The sequence below is a fragment of the Hydra vulgaris genome, chromosome 03 (assembly GCF_038396675.1).
Source record: "Hydra vulgaris chromosome 03, alternate assembly HydraT2T_AEP".
NCBI lineage: Eukaryota > Metazoa > Cnidaria > Hydrozoa > Anthoathecata > Hydridae > Hydra > Hydra vulgaris.
The window spans coordinates 4,964,977-4,991,904 of NC_088922.1; the positions used below are offsets into that span (position 1 = coordinate 4,964,977).

The 26,928-nt window shown below is 28.5% G+C and overlaps 1 long non-coding RNA gene across 8 annotated transcripts in view; it reads right to left on the reverse strand.

The window, feature by feature from the left end:
* Window positions 1-26,928, reverse strand: part of LOC136077885 (uncharacterized) — a 155,416-nt gene that overhangs the window by 124,394 nt on the left and 4,094 nt on the right. For 3 of the 8 annotated variants that reach the window (XR_010637348.1, XR_010637341.1, XR_010637343.1), the window contains exons 1-3: window positions 26,136-26,211; window positions 13,451-13,548; window positions 6,439-6,475 (exon numbers count right to left, since the gene is read on the reverse strand). This is a non-coding gene — a long non-coding RNA (uncharacterized LOC136077885). Of the gene's footprint in view, window positions 1-6,438; window positions 6,476-13,450; window positions 13,549-24,816; window positions 24,871-26,135; window positions 26,212-26,928 lie in introns of those variants that run through there. The other 5 variants (XR_010637346.1, XR_010637344.1, XR_010637342.1 and 2 more) reach the window with 3 other exon arrangements.

The following is a 26,928-nucleotide window of genomic DNA, read 5'->3' on the forward strand; positions in this document are numbered from 1 at the left end:
GTTGCTGTAGCTGTCAACCAACGACAATGCTGCTGATGTGTCAAGTACGAGTGCGCTTGATGGTGATGTGAAGACATACTTGAAAGATATGGCAATTGGGCGCAATGGTTGTCCACTGATAAGGTGGAGGCAAAATAAAAGTCAATTTTATTGTCTTGCTAAGCTTGTTCAATCACTTCTGGCAATCTAAGTGTCAATTCAGAGCGTCTGAACTCAACATCTGGGAACATCGTTTCCTTTAAACGCTGCAGTCTTCTATCAGAGCATGCAGAAGAACTTACCTTTCTTCATAAAAATTTATTGAATTTTAGCATTAGGATAAGTATGGTTTGTTGATGATGACATTTTTAAATGAATTGTATGTACAATTTCACTAGCTTGTTGAATAATCTCAAACTCGAACTCGAACTCGATCAAATTTTTTGTAACCTCGATCAAACTCGATTGAAGATAAAAAAACCTAATCTCGCACAGCTCTACTCGCTAATAACACAAACCACATGGTAACTTCTCATAAAACAGAAGATTCTACTCCACTATTAACATTTTCTATGCACCAAATTTACATTTTACACAAACAACTTTTCATTAGCACAACAGTTAACAACTTTAACCATCATCGATTATTGTTTATTAATCCTGTTTATATTTACTACATTTTATTATGATTAATTTTTAGTATTTTACTTCTTAGAGGCTCTTTGTTTTCCACTAGAAATCTGTCTTATTTTACTTTTATCTCACTCTGCTACGTTCTTTTTTACTTATGATGCATCTCTAAAGCGTTCACTGCAAGGTGCAACTAGGGCAAGGAGGGGGGGGGCTGAGTTTTCCAGAGATTTTTTTTTTTTTTTGCTGTGTAAATATATACATTCTGTATGTTTATAACAAGATATATTGGTAGCAGGGGCGAGAATCGCCAAGCCTCCTGAAAATTTACGTAAATATAAAGTTTAATTTAAAAAATAAGCAACTCCGTTAACTATATAAAATAAACATACGTAAAATGTTTGGTAAAGTAATAAATAAAACATCTATTATTAAAAAATAACAAGAAGCGCTATTAACTTAAAGATATTCTTCTAAAAGCACGGAAATATTTGATTTTTATTTATTAAAAAATCATAATTTTTCTTTTTTTTTAAATATTAAACTTTAGATCACAAAACCAAACTCTTAATATAGATCCTAGTGGTATTCCATAAGATTATTCATGTTGTTAGTTTTTCCATAATTATGAGAAATATATTGCTGTTAATTTGACAGGTAGCTATTAAACCATCTAAGGTTCGAGTGTTTAATACCGTAGTTTTGAATTTAATTAATGAAATATAATAATTAAAAGTGTCAAAAGCCTCAGATCAATAAAAACGCCTAAATATTTATTTATTTATAATATTTATTTTCATCAAAAGATTTAAGAATATCATGAACAACATGCACAATTGCTGATTAGTAGAGTGACCTTTTTGAATCCGAATAGTTTATTACAAAGAATGTTATTAATATTTAAGAAATAGTACAGTCTTCTATACATAATATGTTCTAATATTTTTGAGAATTATGGTAGAATTGAAATAGGTCTATAATTTGCGATACAAGTTGAAACTTCAGATTTTAGAACTGGTATAACCCTTGCAACCTAATTATCAGGAAAGGTCCTTGTTCTAAAGAAAGACTGAAAATGTGCAAAAGCAGAGTTTTTAAATAAAAATATTGATTTGTACCATCAATTCTATTACCTTTATTTGATCTTAATAAATTTACAGCATCAAGTAGTTCTTTTTCAGATTATTACTAGAGATTAAGTATGATTATTACTAGAGATTAAGTATGATTATTACTAGAGATTAAGTATGATTATTACTAGAGATTAAGTATGATTCAAAGCTAGTTTTACTGTTTTTTGTTTTTGAGGCTAAACTTTTGAGCCATTAAAGCACATAAATAAAACTAATATTAAAAAAAAGTAAACCAAAATAATTTACTTGAATTATTTTGATTTTTTTTATTTTTTATTGTTTTTGTGATTAACCCCGTTTTAAATTTATTTCTAAGAACTTTAAATTTGTTTGGCTAGAAGTGTTAAAAAGCCTTGTTAGGCTTGTTGTTTGTTAACATTCACATTAATTTTTACGATTCTAAGATATCTTGTTTCGAGTTCCTTGTTAGAAGCTATATTTAAGAATTTTATCATTTATCATTGTTGTTTTTAACCATGAGCGAGAATTTTCTATTTCTCGTGAGAAACGAGAAATATAAAATTCTCGCGAAAAGTAGAACGAGACTTAAATACTATATTAATTCCAAATTAAAAATTATTATAATTTACGAAATGCTTAAAAATTTGTTTTTTTAATTAATTGATATTTTTTAAATTGATATTTTGATATTAAATCTAATTAAAAGTTTAAAATGTTTTTGACAAAAGCAAATTAAATTTTTAATTTGATTTTTAATTAGATTTTTTAATTAGATTTAAAAAAAAAATCTAATTAAAAAATTTTAATTAGATTTTAAATATTTTTAATTAGATTTTAAATACAAAAACTTTTTGTATATAATGGTGCACTTTCGACTTAATTTCATTAGTTTACCAGTGGAATTCAACGTGACACATATTGTTCATATTGAAAAGAAATATTCTTGCCTCATTTCAACGATCAAAAATGTCACCAAGAAAAAAAAAAATCTGGAGATATTTTCAAAAAACGAGTGACGGTGCTGAATGCAAGGCGTGCAAAAAGTCTTTGAAAACAAAAGATGGAAACACAAGCGGACTTCATCGTCACCTCGAAAAAAATCACAGCCAAGATTACGTTGAATATTCTGAAAAAACTGACGACTCTCTTTTTTCTCCTCCTAAGAAGAAACAACGAACCATGGTCGAAATGCTTGAAACAAAGTCCAAATATGACAAAGACAATTCCATTCAAAAACAGTTTGACTCTGCATTATTGAATTACTTTTGCACGGATCTGGCATCCTTTTCAGCAGTCGAAGGAAGAGGTTTCGAGAAATTGTTTGACATTGCAAACCCTAAACTGAGCCTTCATCACAGAACAACATATTCAAGAAAGCTTTCAATTAGGTCAAGAGAAGTTCAAGCTGGAATGAAGAGCATAATAACGGAGATTACGCCAAATCTAAAAAGTTCTGCATTTACTTTTCACCTTTGGGCTTCTAGAGCTCAGGACAGCTACATCTTTTGGACTTTTCATGCTATTGACGAAAATTGGAGACTACATCACTGGACACCCCATTTCCAACAGTTCCCAGGCAGACACACAGGTATCTTAATTGAAGGAAAGCTGGATTCTTTATTAGAAAAACTGAATTTGCCTGCTGATTTGCTAATGTACTGCGTGAACGACCAGGCAAGAAACATGAAACTTGCAGTCAGATTGTCAAAGCGCCTTGACCAATACTTGTGCAACAATCATATTTTGCAATATGCAGTTCGAGACTCATTTGGAATGACTAATGGAATGGATGATGCGTTGCAAACATGCAAAAATTTTGCTTCTTTAACTCACCAGGCAACAGTTGCAGCTGTGTTGCTTGAATCAGAATCAGACGCTCAAGGAATCAATTTTAGACAGTTACGCCAATCTGTTGATACAAGATGGAATAGTGAACTGGATTGCATGGCTTCTGTCCTACATCTAAAGAGTGCAATTGTCAGCTTATGTGCAAATGAAGATATTTTTTCTTCAAAGACCATCAGTGCATCACAGTGGAAATCAATCGAGAGAGCAGTAGAAATTTCGGCACCACTTAAAGAAGCTACAGAAACGTGGTCGGCTGAGTCTATTCCAACAATTAACACTGTCGCCGATTCTCTTTATTTAATCCATGACAAAATTGATCAATTTATTGAGACGGATGGAAAAAATGGCTACGGTGTCTTTTATGCAAAAAACTTGAAAAGCTGCATTGAGAAAAGATTTCCTCTTTGTCACACTGGAAACTTATTGAGTACTGCAGCAAACTACTTAAATCCTGCTTTAAAGGGACTGTACTTGAAGCTCTTCAAAAAATTTCATACAAAAAAACAATGGTTAGCCTCACAGGTTAAGGATAATGTTGAGTGCCAACCTGTTGCCAGAGTTCTTTCAGCAGATTTGTCCCCTAATTCAAAACTGAAGCGCAAGTTAAACGTCAGACTTGAAACACAAGCCAACATCTGAACTGAATCCTATTTTGAGCAAAATGTGCCAGTATGAATATCTCCCTGTTGCCAAAAAAGACTTTCCGATTCTTGATTGGTGGAAATTACATTCAAATACATTGCCAGAACTCTCTTCATTAGCTAGACAAATTTTAGCTATTATAGCAAGTTCAACTAAATCAGAGAGAGTTTTTAGCTCAGGTGGAAATGTCGTCCGATCATCCAGGCACAACTTACACCCAGAAAAAGTAGAAGAAATCATCTTAATCTGAGAAAACACTGTCTTGTTGGAAAAGTTTGGCAAAAAAATTCTGAATTAAAATTTGAAAAGGTTGTTTACATTTGACAAATATCATTTGTGTCTATTTGTCAAAACCATAATTACATTATATTTTTTTTACTTGGATTTTAATGAATTTGTTTTCAAAAATTGTTAAATTTCTCGTTTTGCAATTGCAGGAGATTCCATCTGTATCTCTTAATTCATCTACTGGTGAACTTTTATTGCCGTCATTTATTGACAAAATAATCACCCACCCTTCAGTTATGAATGAATTAAAAACACCAGTAAATTAAGTATAAATGAGGTTAAATAATTTCTAAAAAAAAAAAAAGAGGCTATTTAAACTCTTTGACTTTCTCGAGCACATTAAAAACTCGTTTATTTTAATGAAGCTGGGGATAATCCTTAGCGTTGATCTGAACTATGTCAAAAATTATTGGAATATAAATGAAGACAAAAGACATGTACAAATGGTTCCTGTAAAATTTTTCAACCTGCAGTTTATTGCCTGTAGTTCTATAACGATATTTAAAGAACCCATTTTGGATTTAGATTTATTTGATCAAAGGCTCCAGTATTTTATGATCATCATTTGATACCAAAATGCGGTAAAAATCATAAAGTTTGTCGTATGACTGAAAAAAAACTCAAAGATCAGCAAAAAAACACTTTGCAATAACCAGTGTTAATTTATCTATCGTAATTAGTGAAAGATAGGCACAACATGTTACTTAAATTAACAAGCACAGTATTTTTTTTGGTACAGAAACACATAAAGAAAATAGCGTTGAACAAATTAACTGGATTTGACATCAGAATCTATACGCGCCAATGCTTGTAATTTGCTCTAAATTTAGTCAAAAATCATAAAAAGCGTAACTTCGAACAATCGGCACGAATACTTCTATCAAGAAAAAATAAAAAATAAAAAATTTTTTCATATTAATATGATCTCTACCCTAGAGCTTGGCAACCGGTGAAAACCGCAAACGGTTAACCGGTTTTTAATTCAGTTTTCTCGAAACCAAAACCGGTTGTTTTTTTCTAAAAAAACCCGGTCGTTATTATACATTACTAAATAGATAAATATTTTAAAGATTTCTTGTTTTGAAAAGTTAACAAGTTACGTGGAAAGCACAAATATTGTGAAAGTAGATATAGTTTTAAAAAAAGCACTTTGATATTGCATTTAGTTTTACTTATTTCAATATTTTTTTTTACCAATAATTAATAAATTACATACTGACAAAGCCACACTGAGAGAATCTTTCAAAAATATTTACATTTTAAAATACTTGAAATAATCAAAACAATCCAGGAAAGTCAACTAACACTAATTTTAAGAATTTTGTCAACTTTTTGATATTTTCGTTTGTTGTTTCGTTTTGTTTGTTGTTTAATTTTTTGTTATTGTTATTTAATTATTTTAACTTGAGATTGTTAAATCTCAAAATCATGCACCCGATCTTTGAAATAAAATAGTATTACCAAATTTTGATCCTTCTTTTACTCTTCCAATGGACGCCATTTTAAAAATCTATTAAAAACGTATGTAAGATGTGTTTGTTAAATCTTCAGCATATCATATATTAAAATATTTGTATGTTGTATCTTTGCATTATGTTAAATCTTCAATACAACGATTTAGCTATGAGGACAGCTAGCTTATTTAGCTAAAGACCCACTGGGCCAGTGGTACTGGCTGGTTACTTCAATAGCATATCGTAATAAAAACGCTGTCTAAAAAATTTTGATATGTAGCTACCAATTAGCTATAGATTTGTAGAGATATTGTAGCTAGCTACAAAGCTACGATATGTAGCTAGCGACACATTGCTACAAAATCGCCATGCTAAAAGTTCAATTATTCTCATAAATGTAATAGGCTCAACACTAAAAATCGAATTTTTAAAGATGTTAAAGACATTATAACAAAAAAAAAAAGAAAGAAAAAAAAATCGCTTGAAAATTGCTATAAAGATACCTAGTCGCTGTCTCGTTTCCCACCGCGTAGATTCGAACTAAATTAATAATGAAAAAAAAGATGTAAATATTACTGTACATTGATAAAAATTAATGTTTCAATAATTAATGATTTAGGATTTATTAATTTTAAATTAGGATTTTCAAGTATGAAAATCTTTCTTTTAGTTCTAATTCCAGTGTATCAATCATGTAGGTTATATTTGATTTATACGGCAATAATAAAATTCGCTTTTATAAATTAGTGTAAACCGATTATCCGGTTTTACAATTAAAAAAAAATCGAAAACCGGTTTTTTGAAATTTTCCGGTTTTTGCCAAGCCTTACTCTACGCCACTCATTAGCCGCTCTGCATAAAAATTGGTTGTCAAAGATTTAAATTTAGGCTTCTTAGAAAAATTTACCCCCATTTTGCAAACAATGTTAAAATGGCGTCACATTAATTGGAATGGTTCTTGGGAAATGCGACCAAGCGCGACATGGAGCGATTCAAAAATAGCCATTATTAGCTTAATGTAATTATGCCATAACCCCTTAAGATATAAGATCTATCATAAAATTTTTTTCTAAAAAAGATGTTTTTAACCAAAAACTACCTTGAGAAACAACTAGATAGGATTTAAAAAATACAAAATAATCTATTAGTTGACATAGTTACCAAGTAATTTAGCTAACATCCAAAGTTGTTTAGACCATTCCCGCCAAACTATCAGTAATCGAAAGCATATAGGATGTAAATTTTTGCATATGGTTAACAAAATATAAATCTAAAAACTAGACTAATTTTCAAAAAACCTACGTACCTTCAAAACAGCGTATTAAAAAAAAATAATTTATTTTTCACTTAGACCTCTTATAAATAAAAAAATGTTTTTCCGTAAAATAACTAATTTAAAAGCAGTTATTTATTTGATTATGAACCAAGATCATAAAGGAATTTTTTTTGGTCATTCTCTGCATGACAAATTTTTTTTTTGCGAACAACTTGTTGCTTTTTAGTTGTTTTACCAAGTTTACTAAGTTTTCTTTATTTTGATATTCTGCAAAAATTAAGCGCATGATTTCAAAGTTGTAATTGCATTAGGATTATATTTTTTAATTATTACTTTTAGACCACGTACTTTATAAGATTGACTAATTGGCTTGCAATCTTAAATTTTACCTACGTCCATTGGTATCGCTTGTAACAAATCCATTTGATGCATTTTTAAGTCAATTTTTAAGTCAAGGTTGACTTTTTTTTGTCTGATATTTATAAAATAAAATTGATCATATACTTATATTCTTTTTGACAGGCGCCCCATATTTTTGGTCCTCGTTATGCTATACAACTGAGAGTTAGTACCTTTTCGATGCAATTTTAACTGTTTTTTTACATTTGATCTTGGAATATTCTTTTTAGCTAAATTTATTTAAAACATGTTTAAAAAGTTTGTTTGTAAGAGGGTGTTGTAAAATTAACTACCATTTGTTGTAAAAATACTACTATTTGTTCTTGTCTTAATAAAAAGCCAACACTCTTAGATTATTTGTAGGGGCATTCAAGCTTGAAAAGGATCTCATTTCTGCTACAGCATCTCAAACTCAACTTTTTTCAGCAAATTGTTATTTTAATAATCTAGATCTTCCGTTATTTATGAACGGTAATGTACACAATGAGTCATCTACCTTTCGACTTCTACTCTCACTTCTGATCTTTCTAGGAAACCATATACCAATTTCATTGCAAAATTAGCATTTTCTAAGGTTGCATCTCTTTATCATACTCGCCACTTTTTTACTCTGGGTTCTATCCTTTACCTCTTTAAATCTCAAACTTGTCCTTGTATGGAATACTGTTTTCATATCTGGAGCTGATTTTCGAATAGTGTCCTTTTTCTTTCAGTCAAGGTGCAAAAATGCTTTGTAAACATAGTTGGACCTGTTCTTGCAGCCAACCTCCAACCATTATCACATCATCGTAATGTTGCTTCTCTTTCTCTTTTCTATAAATACTAAATGGGAGCTGCTCTAAAGAGCTTGTGTTTCTTGTGCCATCTACTAAATTTCATACTTGTAAGACTCGTCATTCAAGTAAGTCTCATTCTTTTCTTGCGACTGTTCCTTAGTGCTCAATGAATAAATACTCGCCTAGTTTTTTTCCTCGAACATCAGTTCTTTGAAATTCGCTTGCTTCATCTTATTTTCCTGATTCATATAATTTACAGTTTTTTAAATGTTAATCTTTATATTGTCTGTCAATCTTTATATTGCTTTATAAACTTTATCTTTTTTCTGTTTAAGGATTTGTATTGTATTTGCCGATTGAAAATAATTTACACTCGTAATTTATAAAAACAAATATTTACATGACTGGGGCTTGAAGAAGACAAAATTCATCTTATCATAAAGCCCCCCCCCCCCCCCCCAAAAAAAATGCATATTCATCAAATAAAATGTTTTAACAAAATGCAAAAAATAAAATATATAACGTTTAAAATATTTAGTAATTCAAAGAGTATTTATATTTAAGAACTAATTAGTAAAATAAGATGATATATAAGTATTAATATTACAAAAAGAATTTACAATAACTTTTTTTAATAAAAATTGAAATTATAAAATTTTACAATATTTTTAGTAATTAGTATTTCAAATAATAAAACTTAAAAAAATCGTTTGTAAATTCAAAACTTATAAGATAAGAAATACATTTACAATAGCAGACTATTGTTTAGAATATTAAATATAATATTAAAGAGTAATTAGTAGGTTAATTTTTGTTTTTGTTTGCTAGTTTAAAAAGCTTTTTAGAAGAACTTTAATTCATTTTCATGTATCATCAGTAATTGCTTAAGTTTTGTTTTAAACTGGTTTAAAGAATAATTAGATTTCAGCTCATTATTTAATATTGTATTCCACAGCTTAGGACCTCGGTTAGCAATTGAGAATTTGGTTGCTGAATAATGTGTTTTGGATTGAATGTAATTGTTTTTTGAAAATCTGGTAGGGTATATGTGGTTTATTTTTTCAAAAAGTGAATTAAATAACATTGGTGATATTTTTTTATCAAGTTTAAACATGAAGATAAGAATATGGTAAAGGTTTAGCTTATATACATTTAGAATATTAAGTTTATTAAATAATGTTTGAGTGTGAGAGAAACGGTCTACGTTTGTAATTATCCTTATAGCCTGTTTTTGTTTACTAAACAGTTTTTTTACTTTTGTTGCGTTTGTGCTGCACCAAGCAAGGTTTGCATAATTTAAGTAGCAATGAATTAAAGAAAAATATAAGTTTTTTAAACAAGATAGATTTAAAAACTGCTTGGCTTTATACAAAACACCTATATTTTTTGATATTTTATTTTCAATTAGACCTATGTGGTCCCTCCAGGTTAAATTTTCATCCAGAACCACACCTAAAAATTTTATTGATTGCTCTCTTTTTAATAATGCGTTATCAATAAAAAGAGTTTAAAAAGATGTTTTAAAAAAAAAAATCCGTAAAAACAATTTTTTAAAGGTTGGTAAACAAAGTTAAAGACATTAGGACCTATGAATTTTATTCATAAAGTCTTTATAAAAATATTTTATACTATATCGTCTTACGGTTTTTTTTTCTTTTTGCTATTTTGTATTTACGTGCAGATTAGAGATTTTGTATTTACGTGCAGATTAGAGATTTTGTATTTACGTGCAGATTAGAGATTTTGTATTTACGTGCAGATTAGAGATTTTGTATTTACGTGCAGATTAGAGATTTTGTATTTACGTGCAGATCAAGGAGCTTGGCGATTAGTCAAACTATGTCTTCTTTTTGCCCCTGTGTTTTGTATTTATAATATATTTTATATTTTACAGTTTGAATAAGCTTATAAATGTTTTGTAGATTGGGATTATTTTAGCTAATTTTAGAGCATCAGCAAAATTTCTGTGCTTTAATAAAAGTTTCAGTAAATCAAACAGAGGTCTGATTAAGCTAATTTTATTATAACTTTTTTTTTTTAAAGAAGAATATGTTGCTTCGAGTTCTTTATAGCTTAAATCATTATCGCATTATTTCGGGAGTTTATGCGTGTTTTAAATGATTCTGATTTTGGTATTATTTTATTAGCAAGTTTTGGACCAACATTTTTGAAATATATGAATTCTTTTGAGATTTTTGACAGAAAATATTAATATTGTAATATAAATATGGTAGTAAAGAATTGTTTTATCTTTTTCGCTATTTTGTTAATTATGAACCATATTTTTTTGATGTTAGTCTGGCCTTTTAAAATTAGCGTACTATAATACATCTTTATTTTGCATTTTTAGTTAAGTAACAGTAATTAAACTTATATAATTTATACTTCTGATCACTTTTAGTGCTTTTTTTTTCTTAATTTTTTGTACAGGCTTTGTTCCTTTTTTCTTTTTGAGCATTTTGATAAATTAAGCCGGAGGAGGATAAAAACTATACAAACAAAATTGAAATATGGTGTGAAAAGTTTTTAAGCTTTTGTTAAATCAGTTCTTAATAGTCCCTTAAATGGAATATAATTAAATCTTCCTCAAATTGGTCGAATTTTTAATTTTCTAAATCCTTACTGAATAAATACTCCATCAAAATAAAAAATACTCTACCATTCCCAAAAGTGGTACAATGGCACCGATTGACTGGATAGCTTGTTGTATATGAACTATTGGGGTACACGAAGACTGCACATTAAACGATGTTTGGTTTTTAGGTGAACAGATTTTTTGACTAACATGAAACTTTGCATATACATTTTTTTTATTGATATTATTTTTTTAATTATACCTTTGTGTTTTTATTTGCATTTTTATATTTATTTAGATCGAATTAATTAAAAGTCTGCTTTAATTTTATTGAAAATTATTTTTTTTCATCAAATGAAATCTGTCTCACTATGACCCAGGTTTTGGGGAAAGTGAGACAGGGTAGTTGTTGCCATTTTTAATTTAATTATGTACCAATGCAACAACCACAAATATCACCACAAATATTTAAGAGATCATTAGACATACAATGTGCTAGTAGCCTGCAAAATTTCTTGTTGTGAAACGTTATTCTTCTCAAGTTATGAACATTCTCCCTGAAAGTGTCTCGCTTTCCCCCAGGTTACCCTACAATTGAACTCTTATAATTCGAACTACTTAAATTGGAAAGATAATTTCTTTTCTATAAACTCTTCAAACAAATTCTTTTGTCTCTAGAGAGTTTAGTGGGTAGGATTGAACTTCTATAATTCAAAAACTCTTAAAATTTGAACTTATTTTGAAACCCCTTGAGGATTCAAGTTAAAAGACTGTTTAATTTGAATCAATTTCAATTGAGAAGTTGTAAATATACGTAAACATATTTCATTGGACAAATATCATAAAAATATATTTTTATGATATTTGTCCAATGTACAATAAAAGTAGTTAATTTTAAACATTTTTATAATTCATGTACCATTAAAATATATTTTTATGGTGCATGAATAGTAAAAACGTGTTTTGTTGATCCATAAATTATTAAAACATGTTTTATTGGTCCATAAACTATGAAAATATAGTTTATTGGTCCGTAAATCATAAATCCTATTTTATTGATTCATAAATCATAAAAACATATTTTATTGATCCACAATTCATACTTGTAAAATAATGATAGTAACTTCCCAGCCGGCACAACTCAGAAAAAAAGTTATGCTTGGTTTCTATTGCGTGTTCAAAACCTTCTAAATCAAAAAGAATTACACATGTAAAAAATGGTTTTCATTACGTGAAATTAACTACTACTATTTACCATAAATACCAGTAAAAAAATATTTATGGTTTTACCGTTACGGAAACGTAGTATTATATTAAAATATGTTTCAGAAACCACTGATAAATACATGTAATATTTAAATTTGCCTTTGAAACCTCAAAAAACACGTGTAAAACTCGACTAAAATTGCCTGTAACATACATGTGTTTTAGGTTTGCGCCTGGATCTTGACAAACACGTGTCTGTACAGGTTTTAATTCCAAAAAAGAAACTTGATGTGCCGGTTGGGTTTTTAGAGTTAAAAAATTAATTTGATAAAGTAATACATTATTTACTTAGTATTGCAATACATTGATAGATGCTCCATTCATCCAACTTGAAAATTAAAACACCCAAGAGTTTTGCTGTTACTTTTTCTTTAGTTAAAATATTACTGGTACAACTCTTTTGAATAAAAAATTATGCCATTTAAAATATTTTGTTATTTCCTTGTCATATCTAAAGTTATCTCCTGTTTAAGATTACTACGATTCCGGTTCAACTTGGTTTATCATTTTGATTTGATTTTTTCTAAGTTTTGTTAATTCAAACTAAAATTCTCGGAAAAAGTCTATTTATAGTTTCATATATTTAAAATTTTTCAAATAACAAGCAGCTTCGATTGCATGTACTTTTTAAAAGCTTAAACCTTCAAGTTTGTTATTTTTTATAACTATCCATTGTTTGGTTTTTGTAACTGAAACATATAAAAGAGCATTAACGTACTGTTCAAATAGATTTACAAATTTTAGTTCTGTTTAAAAATTTTATTTGTTTTAAATCCAAACAAAGAACTTGACACTAGCAATATTTAATACACTGATTTTATACGCTATTTAATACACAGAAATTTATCTGTATATCTATAAATATCTATAATTAACAGATTTCGAATCTCAACTCAGAAATCCAAGCTTATAATACAAGCAAGAAGTTCTGAATCAAGTTTTTAATTATTACATTTAAGGTTTGTGATCTTGGATATAGAAAATATTAATTGTAGATTAACGTGAGCTATACTTTAAAGAAATGAATTGCAACTCGATGAACTTATTGGCTACTTCAATGTAACTTCAGTATACTTTTAATAATTGCCAGTTAAATTAATAATAATGAGTTATAAATAACTAGTTAAGTCATATTAAATTTTTTTGTATATATTATAAAAATAATCATAGATTAATAATAATAAAAAGCCTAAATTTTAGAAGTAATTTTTAATTCATTATACCTTTTTTTGTTGTTATGATAAAGTATTCCAACACAACCTCAAGGTTAACTCACGGAGCACCGCAGAATAGCCTAAGTAGGAAATTTTTATTTTCCCGACTGCAAAGGAAAATGAAACATAGAAGTTTTGATTTCGATGTCATCTCTGTACTTTATATGTATATATATGTATATATATATATATATATATATATATATATATATATATATATATATATATATATATATATATATATATATATATATATATATATATACATATATGTATATATATATATATGTATATATATATATATATATATATATGTATATATATATATATATATATATGTATATATATATATATATATATATATAATATATATATATATATATATATATATATATATATATATATATATATATATATATATATATATATATATATATATATATATATATATATATATATATATATATATATATATATATATATATATATATATAGGGTCATTTCGGATAAAGCGAGCCGGTCGCCTAAATATTGCAATTTTACGAAATCAAATTATGCTTTCGATTTATAACAATTTATTTAATATTAGTTATTCATTATAAAGTCTAATAAATATTTTAAAAACAGTTGCTAAGCAATTATTTTCGCGATGGTATAATTATAATCATTCGAGTAGTAACAAAACGTTTTTTCGCTTTGAGACCTTATATTTTGTTTAGCTTCAATTAAGAAAAGTGAGTATTTCATATTTGACACTATTTATAGTAAATATGATTGTAATATTAGTAATATGAGAAACTATTTCAAAAAATACAGTGTTGATATGTATTTGAGCGATGATAAAGTTTTTTAATCGAATTTTCAACCTGGCTCGGTTTTGCATAACTGTTAGATAAACCGAGCCAAGGGCATTCAGGTAAACCGAGCCATTGGCTCACTTTTCCAAAAATTGCAATAATAAATAAATGTAAAAAATATTATAAATTTTTTTGCTTTTTGACCCACACGAATTGTTAATTTATTGGAATTTTTTATGATATTTTTACAGAATGGTACGTTATCAACCGATCACGGCCCGAAGAAGCCAAAAATCTCAAGGAAAACAAAAATTGTCCGAGCAGGTACCGGCAATTCGAGGACAACATCGAAGTCCAAAAAAACTGCCGATGCCTCAAAGTCATGCAGGCACAAAACTAAATTTATGGCAAAAAGGAAATATGGCTGGTGCTATGGAAGAATACAGAAAACAAGAAGAAAAACCTTTAACTGAACGGTTGTCAATACGGCTGATAGCGAGAGCGTGGAATGTGCCATATGAAACTTTGAGGAGGAGATTGTCAGGAAAAGTGAGCAAAGTGGAAAGTGCTTCTGGGAGACCCACAATTCACCTGAACAGCCACCTGTACCTAATGCAGCTATGAATTTGCAGTTGATTTCTGTGACCGAATCCGTTGACATAATTAATCTGAATGAAATGCAATTGCCAGATATTTCAAATAGTTCTAGTGCTAAACTTGATGATACAGCTAATAAAGATAATATTAATGCATCTATTTCTAATACTAGCCTAGATAAGCAGCATGAGCAACATGTCAATACTGATATTGCTGGTAGTACTTCTTTACCTACCACTGATGAAAATGCAATTGTGTCAACTGAACAAGCAGACCTCGATGTGTCTTTCGAAAAATTGATGCCAGTGCCACACAGAGATCGACCACAAAGCAGTCGGCCACGTAAGAAACCACCATCTTATGAATTGACATCAGAAGAAAATGTAGCATTTATTCAAGAAAGAACCAAACCAATAACAAAAAAAGCAGCTAAAGAGAAAGAGACCAGCAAAGGAAAGAAACAGAAGAAAACTGTTATACAGAAGGTTATAAAGAAAAAGAAAGAATCCAAAAAAGAAAAGAAACAAAAAGAAGAGGACATTTGCAAATATTGTGGGTTTGCATATGGTGAAGCAACTGATCCTCTCATTGATGATGAATGGATTGAGTGTGACGCGTGCCGTGATTGGTTACATGAGAGCTGTATCGAAATAACTGTGCGTGGACAACTATGTGCTGATTGTGTTCAAACAACAACTAAGTAAATTAACTCTAGTTAAGACTTGATATTTTGCATTTTGTACTGCATCATTTATCTGCAGCTTTAGCAGTATTATTTTTATTAGACTAGTCGCTGACATTTTTATATTGCTTTTGTTCTTTAAATTTTTTGCATTGTATGCATTTGAGGTTAATGTTTGCAAACTTTTAATACCAGTTTACTATATCGTAGGTAATAAAGTTAATATTAATATAGTAAATATTATTTGTAATAATACTTCCAATTTTGTAAATTTTTGTCTGAAATAAAAGCTAAATGGCTCACTTTAGAATAATCATATAAGCTATTGGCTTGCTTTACCAATAATGGTGGCTCACTTTATAAATTTGTTAATATAAAGCGAGCCTTTCCTATGTATCATATATAGTTTACTTGGCTCACTTTTTATTAGTGTGGCTCACTTTACATTATATCATAGTTTAGGTATCTGTTATAGAGTTTTCTAGTACAAGAAGTATTAAGATATCTCACATAGTTATTAATACACACTGATTTTAGTTTTATTGGCTCGCTTTATCCGAAATGACCCTATATATATATATATATATATATATATATATATATATATATATATATAATATATATATATATATATATATATATATATATATATATATATATATATATATATATATATATATATATATATCTATAGGTATGTATGCATATATATATATATATATATATATATAATATATATATATATATATATATATATATATATATATATATATGTATATATACATATGTATATATATATATGTATATATACATATATATATGTGTGAGTGTGTGTGTGTGTGTGTGTGTGTGTGTGTGTGTGTGTGTGTGTGTGTGTGTGTGTGTGTGTGTGTGTGAAGGGTCCAAGACAAATCCAGTAATGTCACATATCAACAATTTTTAAGTTATTATCCCTAATATGTTGTGGGTAACTGTGTTACCCACAACATATTAGGGATAATAACTTAAAAATTGTTATTATCCCTAATATGTTGTGGTGCATTTTTAAAAATATGGATAACAAAAAAAAAAAAGTTGTCGTATTAGCATTTACGTCGCTAATTTTTTCATAAAATGAGCTTTTTAAAACCACATTATTTTGAAATGGGGCAAGTTGGGGCAGCTAACTTTTTTAGTTTCTTATAGAATGATACAAACTCTCTTTAAAAAAAGAATCAGCTTCGCGAAGGAAGTCTAAGATAAAAAGTCCTGGCACTATAAAAATCAGTTTAAACTCCTTACAATTGCATTTTTTAAATGCATTTCTTACACCGTGTATAAATGCATTTCTTACACCGTGTTAAATGCATTTCTTACACCGTGTATTTTCAGAAAAAAATACAAAAAACAAGTTTTTATTTTTGATGTATTTAAACTTTATGTTATATGGCACCAAGACAAATTGGTGAGTTGTTTTTAACAATACAGTCGAGTAACAATATTGTAGAGAACTATATAATAAATGTAGAGGAAATTTGTTCCCATCCAAAGGAAGTCATTATCAATGGGCTTTCGCAGTTTAAAGAGGCTGAAGTTTTTAAATTAAGAGTCGAATTGTTTACAGAAATATTAGAGCGTTTTGACATGGAGCAGTTCTCGTTGCTAAACATTATTCTAGACGCAGAAGACCCAGTGAAAAAAAATCTTAGAAAGCGGTATAAGATAATAACGTGTCTTGATGATATTTATCTGATGTCGATTACTATAGCGGAAAATCAACTCCATAAGGACTTCAATAAATTGCTTTCTAACTCCAAACAAGTTAGTCCACAAATTTATCAATCATCAGATATAAATATGACATCGATCTTAAAAGAAATTATCGATCGCTTAAAGGCATTACAATCGGAAAATAAAAAAATCATGGCAGATTTGCATTTATTACAGGAAAAATACGACGCAATACAAAAAACAAATAGCGAAATTGTGAAAATTCAATGTGCGTCACAATCTGTTAACGCAAGTAACAGTAAACCACAAGAAGTTTTAAAATCTATTGTTTCAAATTCAATAAATTATCATTCCGCAAACCAAATAAATACACTGCAAGATGTTCCTGTATGCTCCATTGCAGAGGATTCTAGTTTGAAAGTTGATTGTAGAAATAAAAGTAGAGATTCCTACGCAACCGTGGTTAAATTGCTTAAGCCTGAACCGCAAAAAGAAAACGAATTTATAGCAGACTATCAAGATTTCAAAGTGATAGGAAAAAATAATAGAGTCATAAATAGCCAAATAGATAAGCAGAGGATAAAACCCGTCTTTGGTAATAAAGTCGTTAACAACAGAAACTCGATTGCAGGGCAACGTATTATTCGAGAGTCTTATATATTTGTAGGCGGTGTTTGTAATTCCTTATCTGAAGAAGATCTTTCAAACTACATGAATAAAGAAATTGGTATTACGCCATTAGACATTAAGCTTAACAGAGAAAACATGTACAACCGATCCTTCAAAGTGAAAATTAAAAGTAGCGAAAAAGGAATGGTACTTAAACCCGATGTTTGGGATAATAACATTATTGTCAAACCGTTTAGAATGCACCGTGAAACACTATCAATCAAAAAAACACATCAAAATATTGAAAAACAATTGCCACAATTCTTAAATCACTCTACATCATTCATGCAACAATCAAATTATAAATCATAATGGGAGAAAAAGAATTAAATTTAACTAATACAATATTAACACTTTGTGCGTTTAACTGTTAAAGTTTTAAATCGAACTCGTATTATATCTCTAAATTATTAAAGTATTTCGATATTATTTTTATTTCGGAGCACTGGCTGCTAAACATCGAGAGTTTTCTGTTAGATAATGTTGCATTACTAACACATAATGTTATCTTTCATGCGGCAGAAAAAAATACACACGGTAGACCGTATTGAGGAAACGCATTCTTTATTAAAAAAGGTATGTCGTCTTTTCATATAATACATGAGGATGAAAACATTCTTGCAATAAAAGGCACAATAAACAAGCGTCACTTAATTTTTATTGGGGTTTACCTTTCATGCTGTCGTAACAATAATGAATCGTACGATAAATATTCTTCTCAACTACATACAATTACTTCAATCATGAACAACTATGAGGATGAAGCAGAATGTATTATATCTGGAGATTTTCAGTCATTTCCTTATAAAATATATGATTTAGAATTTCGTAACAACAAAACACGAAACAATCTTTCAAAACATCTCACAAACTTTATTAAATCAAATGAGTTGGTTTTTGTCGATATAGTCAATGGTGCTGGTCCTACCTACACCTATCAACATAAAACTCTTTTAAATTCTTCTTACATTGACCATATAGCATCTTCAAAAAATACAGAACTATGTTTTACAAATTGTCAAGTTATTCCCCCTTCACCGTTTAATAATAGTGATCACCTTCCGATATCCACAAGTATCAACCTTAGAGGTAGCAGCTTATCTAACGAAATAAATAATACAATGAAAAAGTATGATTCAGTTCCAAAACATGCATGGAAGAATGAAAAGTTTATTGATTTTTATAATCATAATCTATCTATAGCTTTTAGCAATTACACATTTATAGATGAAAAAATAGAAGCAGAAATTAAAATCACATGTTCCAAAATCAAAAATGCAGCTCTCTTGGCAGTTAAACAGTGTTTTGGACAACAAGTGACATGTAAGTATTCAAAATCTTGGTGGACATCAGAGCTTAAAAGATGTAAAGATAACCTATCCTTTCACTATAAGCAATGGCAAAAATCCGATTATAACAAGTCAGTAGAATGCGTAGTCTACAAAAGATATATCTATTCCCGAAAAAACTTCCGTAAAGCTGTTAAAGCAGCACATAACAAAAAAATCTACGAAAAAACTAAAAATATCGAATATCTACGCAATACTAATCCTCAAAAGTTTTGGGACAATATTCGCAAAATAAAAAACAAAAAGAATACTCGACTCTTTACAATTAATAACTTGCAAAACAAAAATGAAATCGTTGAAGAATTTAGCCATCACTTTCAAAAAATACTTAATACGCCGCAATGTACAAATAAAGAATTTAATCCTCAACAAATTCCACATATAAGTAAAGAGCCTAATTCAAAGTTTATTTCAACAGCTGATATTGAAAAATGTATTTTAAATCTTAAAAATAATAAATCCTACGATTGTTTTGGAATAAGTGCTGAACATCTTAAAAACTCTCGCAGTAACAATCTTCTAATGTTACTCGCTTCTTTTTACAACAGCATGTTAACAAATGGAAAGGTTCCCAAATGTTTATCAACAGCCACAATTATTCCATTAGTTAAGTCTTATAAAACATCACTGGAAAATCCAAATAACTACAGAGGAATCAGCATTCTACCTATTTTTACGAAACTTCTCGAATATCTTATTGTACATATATGTCCAGATATCACAGAGAGTCATTCACATCAATTTGGGTTTAAAAAAAATAGCTCTACCCTTCACGCAGAATTTCTTCTGAGTGAAACAATAAAACACTATAATCATAACAATTCACCTGTATATATATGCAGTTTAGATGCTAACAAAGCTTTTGATAGTTGTAACTGGGATTTACTATTTGAGAAACTATATTATCAGAAAAAAATCCCACTATCGGTAGTTCATACCATTTCATCGTTATATCGGTCAGGTACTGCTAATGTATCATATCTTGGATGCACATCAGAAGAGTTTAGGTTGTCTCAGGGAGTTCGACAAGGGTCCATACTTTCGCCTCATCTTTACAATATTTATACTGAAAATCTTTTAGAGAAAATTGTCTCAGAATCCAAAGTAGGAACTTCAATAAACGGAGTATACACTGGTGTCATTGCGTATGCAGATGATATAATTTTGCAAAGTTCAACTATATCTGGTCTTCAAAATCTTATTAACATCGTCCAAAAGTATGTAATATCAAACTTTATCAAACTAAATGCAGAAAAAACGGAATTTTTAATATCTGGAGTAAGCTCGATCATCAATAACGTGATTTATGTTAACGATGCTCCTATTAAGTTTCAAAGCAATTTAAAACATCTTGGTTTCCTTTGGGATAATAAGAACAAAAATATGACGGCAACACTCCAAAAAACGAATATAAATGAAAGGATAACGCAATTTTTATCTGTTGCAAAAGCACTTATAAGAAACGGAATTCGCTTCTGCCAGCCTGCTACGATTATTTATTTATTTAATTCCCTAGCTATTCCAACGCTATTATACGGACTAGAACTGGGTGGTTGCAACAATAAGTTTCTACAGAATATTGATAAAGTTGGACGATCTGTCTTAAAATCATTTTTTAATATTTCTAAGCATAGTAAAAATTACCTCCATTCTTTTTTCAAAGTAGACTCTGTATCGAACATTCTTATTTATAACAAATTAAACTTATTTATCAGGCTACTTAATGACCCCATATGTTACTCCATTATAATGACTCAGTTGCCGTGTATAAATAACCAAAGTTTATTTGTTGGTGAGATATGGCTAATATGCAAGCAATTTGGTATTAATATGCTGCAATGTATGATCGAGGGCAATAAAATTAAAACTGCACGCCCTAAGGAAGTGTTAGATGCCAATATCACCGCAATTTTAAAACAATCTGTCCAATTATGGAATTTAAAGGAACAAAGACTTATATTTAGAACTTTGATGGAAGAAAATATTCCAAGAACAGTACAAGAATACACATAGCATTTTCTTTATTTGTTTTTTTACCTACAATTTATGTAATTATTGGGTGTTTAAAAGAATATATATATATAAATACATATTTCAAATATTTTCATAATTTAAGATAAAGTTATCTATTATCTTTGTATATATAGAAAATTAAATTATAATGTTTTGTATTTAGGGAGAAAATCAAGATTTAAAAATGATAAAATTTTAATGATAAAAAAAAGCTGTTTTTCGGTCACTTTCAAACATAAATTAACGTTTGAATCTTTTATTTCAGAACTTATTTTTTTATACCGTTAAAACCATAAGAAACTGTAGAAAATAGTTAGCTAATAACATTATTTAAATTGCGTTACTCAAAAAACTGTATTTTGGCCAAACTTTAAGTGTTTTTAAATTACTGTGCATAGGTTTAACAAATCTGCGTTTAAAGATGCCGTCGTTACTCGTTGAGTTGTAATCAATTGTAACTTGAGTAAATAATATTTTTTACATTCTTCTGTTTTTCTGTATTTAATAAGTTTATAAGTTATATGTTTTTTATAATGTAATGTATTTAATATAATTTAAAATAGACTGACATAAACAACTAGACATAATTGTAATAGCTAGAATATGATAAATTTATGCATTTTATAAAGCATCGTAATATGATATTATAAGAGATTTTGGTCTCGAAAATTAAATCTTGGTTTCGAGATGTCTCGAGACTCATATTTAACTGTCTTGGATTCTTGGTCTTAGTCTTAATATTGAGTTACAGTTTCTTGGTCTTAGTCTTGGTCATGGCCTTTTCTGCTTTACGTCTCTAGATATTATCATATTATGACGCGTATATTTATCTTATTCTAGCTATTACAAATAGCTTTGCTCACTTTGCATAACTTTCAATTGTATAGAAAGTCAAATGTCAAATGAACCAGTTTGATTTTTAATGTTTTTTTGATTACAACAAATACTTTAGTTTTAATGTACATTAGATAAGCAGTGTATTAGATAAGCTTAGATAAGCAGTGTATTAGATAAGCTTAGATAAGCAGTGTATTAGACAAGCTTAGATAAGCAGTGTATTAGATAAGCTTAGATAAGCAGTGTATCAGACAAGCTTAGATAAGCAGTGTATTAGACAAGCTTAGATAAGCAGTGTATTAGATAAGTTTAGATAAGCAGTGTATTAGACAAGCTTAGATAAGCAGTGTGTTAGACAAGCTTAGATAAGCAGTGTATTAGATAAGCTTAGATAAGCAGTGTATTAGATAAGCTTAGATAAGCAGTGTATTAGACAAGCTTAGATAAGCAGTGTATTAGATAAGCTTAGATAAGCAGTGTATCAGACAAGCTTAGATAAGCAGTGTATTAGACAAGCTTAGATAAGCAGTGTATTAGATAAGTTTAGATAAGCAGTGTATTAGACAAGCTTAGATAAGCAGTGTGTTAGACAAGCTTAGATAAGCAGTGTATTAGATAAGCTTAGATAAGCATTGTATTAGACAAGCTTAAATAAGCAGTGTGTTAGACAAGCTTAGATAAGCAGTGTATTAGATAAGCTTAGATAAACAGTGTAGTAGATAAGCTTAGATAAACAGTGTATTAGATAAGCTTAGACAAGCAGTGTATTGGATAAGATAAGATGACTAATGTGCAAAAGATAACTAGTACTATTTTTTTATATTTTTTTTTAATGGCTTAAGTTTGCATAAAAATGTTTGAAGTTAAAATATTTATATATGGTAAATGTTTGTTGAGTTTTAAAACGCTTTATTATATAATGAATATTTAATTTAATTTTAGTTCTGTTAAGCTGTTTTTGTCTCTTTGGTTGGCGCCACCATTCTAGTCGGGATTTTGTTAGCGACCAGATCTAATAGGGATATTTATGTTTTTTCTTTACTATTAAACAGCAGAATTTTTAGTTTGCGTATAAATCCTTTTATTTTTACTTTATTATTTTATCTAAACTACGACATTATAAGCCGACATTATAAGCCGACAGGGTTGACTGGAGGTTTTAATAATGTTGTTCATCATTCGTATCCTTTATAACATGTCAGTTTTTATATGCATTTAATATTTTTTTAAATAGTTCAAAAGCTGTCCAATTGCAATGGCGAATCAAGTTCGAATTAACCTGAGAAGATACAAGGGTAACCTTAGGGATTCAACTTGTAATGATGTTTCAAGAACAGTACCGTAGTCCGTTCTTGTTACCATAGTTTTTCTTTTAGTATGAAAAAAAAAACTACGATAAAGTTTTAAAAATATCGGAAAGGGAAGTTAATTCATGCGCAAGATTTTACTTCACAATTAAATGTAAGCATATAGTAGCAATGTTTATAAACAATACACTTTTAATAATAGGGTAGAGCGGGGCATATAGAGATACTTAAGAAACAAATGCTATTTGCGGATAAACCAATCATAGTTAACATTGTTTTTTATAAGTTTCCTGAAACTCATTGATATAAGAAAAAGAAACAATGAAACAAAAGTTTATAAAAATATGAAAACCAAGGTAATGAAACTCATTGATATAAGAAAAAGAAACAATAAAACAAAAGTTTATAAAAATATGAAAACCAAGGTAATGAAACTCATTGATATAAGAAAAAGAAACAATAAAACAAAAGTTTATAAAAATATGAAAACCAAGGTAATGAAACTCATTGATATAAGAAAAAGAAACAATAAAACAAAAGTTTATAAAAATATGAAAACCAAGGTAATGAAACTCATTGATATAAGAAAAAGAAACAATAAAACAAAAGTTTATAAAAATATGAAAACCAAGGTAATGAAACTCATTGATATAAGAAAAAGAAACAATAAAACAAAAGTTTATAAAAATATGAAAACCAAGGTAATGAAACTCATTGATATAAGAAAAAGAAACAATAAAACAAAAGTTTATAAAAATATGAAAACCAAGGTAATGAAACTCATTGATATAAGAAAAAGAAACAATAAAACAAAAGTTTATAAAAATATGAAAACCAAGGTAATGAAACTCATTGATATAAGAAAAAGAAACAATAAAACAAAAGTTTATAAAAATATGAAAACCAAGGTAATGAAACTCATTGATATAAGAAAAAGAAACAATAAAACAAAAGTTTATAAAAATATGAAAACCAAGGTAATGAAACTCATTGATATAAGAAAAAGAAACAATAAAACAAAAGTTTATAAAAATATGAAAACCAAGGTAATGAAACTCATTGATATAAGAAAAAGAAACAATAAAACAAAAGTTTATAAAAATATGAAAACCAAGGTAATGAAACTCATTGATATAAGAAAAAGAAACAATAAAACAAAAGTTTATAAAAATATGAAAACCAAGGTAATGAAACTATAGAGTAGCAAAATGTTTACAGTTTGCAGGTGGGTGTGGCAATGCTAGTTTGCAGGTGGGTGTGGCAATTTGCAGTTTACAGTTTGCAGGTGGGTGTGGCAATGCTAGTTAAAAAGCAGCAGTTATTCGTTAACTATAAATCTTTAAAAATAATAAAAAATGAATGAACTTTATTAATTAAACATATTCAGACTTTAAGTCTCAAAAAAGTAACATACCCATACAAATTACACGCCCATACACCCATACACCACAAAAAAAAGGAATAACAGCTAAAATGAAAAAAACTTTTTGTGCTTCATATTCATTCTTAAAACAAACAAAAAAATTCTTAATAAACAAACTAAAAAAATTGTTCTAAAATTTAGATAGGGGAAAACTAGTATACATTATTAAGTTGGTAACTACAACTAACTTTGAAGTTAAACAAAAAATATTATGAATCACATCAATCACACAGAAAATTTTCAAAAATGTTATCAAATAATAAATATATTATATGGTAACATTTTTGATAAGTTGGCTTCTTAGCATAATATGCCAATGTAGAGCAAATTTAAATATGCCATATGTATAATCAGCTTTTCGAATTTAATCAGCTTTTCGAAGTTAATAGCTAAAACTGCATTTCATCCCATTTTGGATAATTGATCTTTTTTTTATAATTTTTTACCGTCGTTAAACACTATTAACAACATTAAACATTATTAATAATCAAAGTTAAGTTATAAAAAAAAAAAAAATTCTTTGAATTTATTACTAATATTGCTTTTCTAAATAATGATAATAATATTTTAGATTAAAAATAAAATCATCAAACTGTAGACAAAATGGTAGTAATATAGTTAATTATATAAATAACTTGTTGTCCCGATGTACCCCACAAAGTCACTTTACTGAAATTAAAACTATTCAAAAAGTTCAATTCTAGATACTTTTTTAAAACCAGATTCTAAAAAAAGATAAAAAATTCTGTCTGAAAAATATAGACCTTCTCATAAAAAAAGAAAATCATCAATAGTTCAAGATAAATCTTTTTTCTTAAGAAAAAAAGCAAATTTTGTGTCCCGTTATACCCCACTGTCCCGATATGCCCCACCCTACCCTACTATTATTTTTATTTGCTTATATTTAATTAATGTGAAGTGTTTGTCTAAAATAAAAATAAATTAGTTTATGCGCACACTTTTATATTTATTATGTTTTTACATTATTATAATTAATAAAGTAAAAACATAATAATAATGTTTTTACATTATTATAATTAATACAGATGAGGAGGCTACTTAATTGTGGTTATAACCCTCTCTCAACTCTATAACTCCGAAACACGAACCTTGACGAACAAGGCCGCTGCGCGGAGAAACAAGTTGAGCGCGGTACTACCAGGGACGTGGTGGCGATCGAACTCGGAACCTCTCGCTTATGAAGCGAGCGCACTACCACTACACCACTACCGCATTTATATGTAATACTATATTTATACATCTAAGTAACACTCTATTTATATATGTAAATCTTTTTATTTTAACTTTACCATTCTATTTATATAAATCTGCGCTTACTGACTGCACCACAAGTTCGAACAGAACATATCAGATGATCAACCAACTGTTAAAAATAAATTCACAGGTAAATGAAGTTTTAATAGAAGTAGGTATATATTATTATTTATGTTATTAGTACATACAAACAGTTTAAGGGATTTAAAAATTCACAAAACTGATTTAAACTAAGAAAAGAAGAGCAGCAGTAAAAAAAGTTCTTTAGTCATTATTGAAAAACAAGACAGGATATATGGTAAAGGTTATATTCTCTCTTTTAAATCATATCACAAAAACATGGAGAAAGGGACAAGGTAGAAGCGATGACAGCTCTCAGTTATTATAACTGTTATTAGTAAACTTTAATTTCAGATTTTTTTCTTAAATTTAGGAATTGACACATTCAAATCAAGTGAATGGATTTGGCTTCAAAACATTTCCTCACTTTTAGAATCCTTCGCAGTTCAAACGGATGTACTTCAAACCGATACTCAATCCCTTTCACAGGTTCTACCATCTATACTCAAGTTAAAATACCATTTGCATGAACATCTTACGAACAAGACTTTGTAAGCGAATCTTCGTGGAGATCTACATCGAAAGTTTAAGTTAAACGTCACGAAGAGCTTTAGATTCTTGTCACATAAAATCTTTTTAAATAAATAAATAATTAATAACCAAGGCAATGCACAGTGGGCCAGGTGGTAAACAAAACCTCAAAAAAAAAATCAAAATACTTCCAATTACTTAGTATATTATGTATATAAGAGCATAATGTATGGTTTA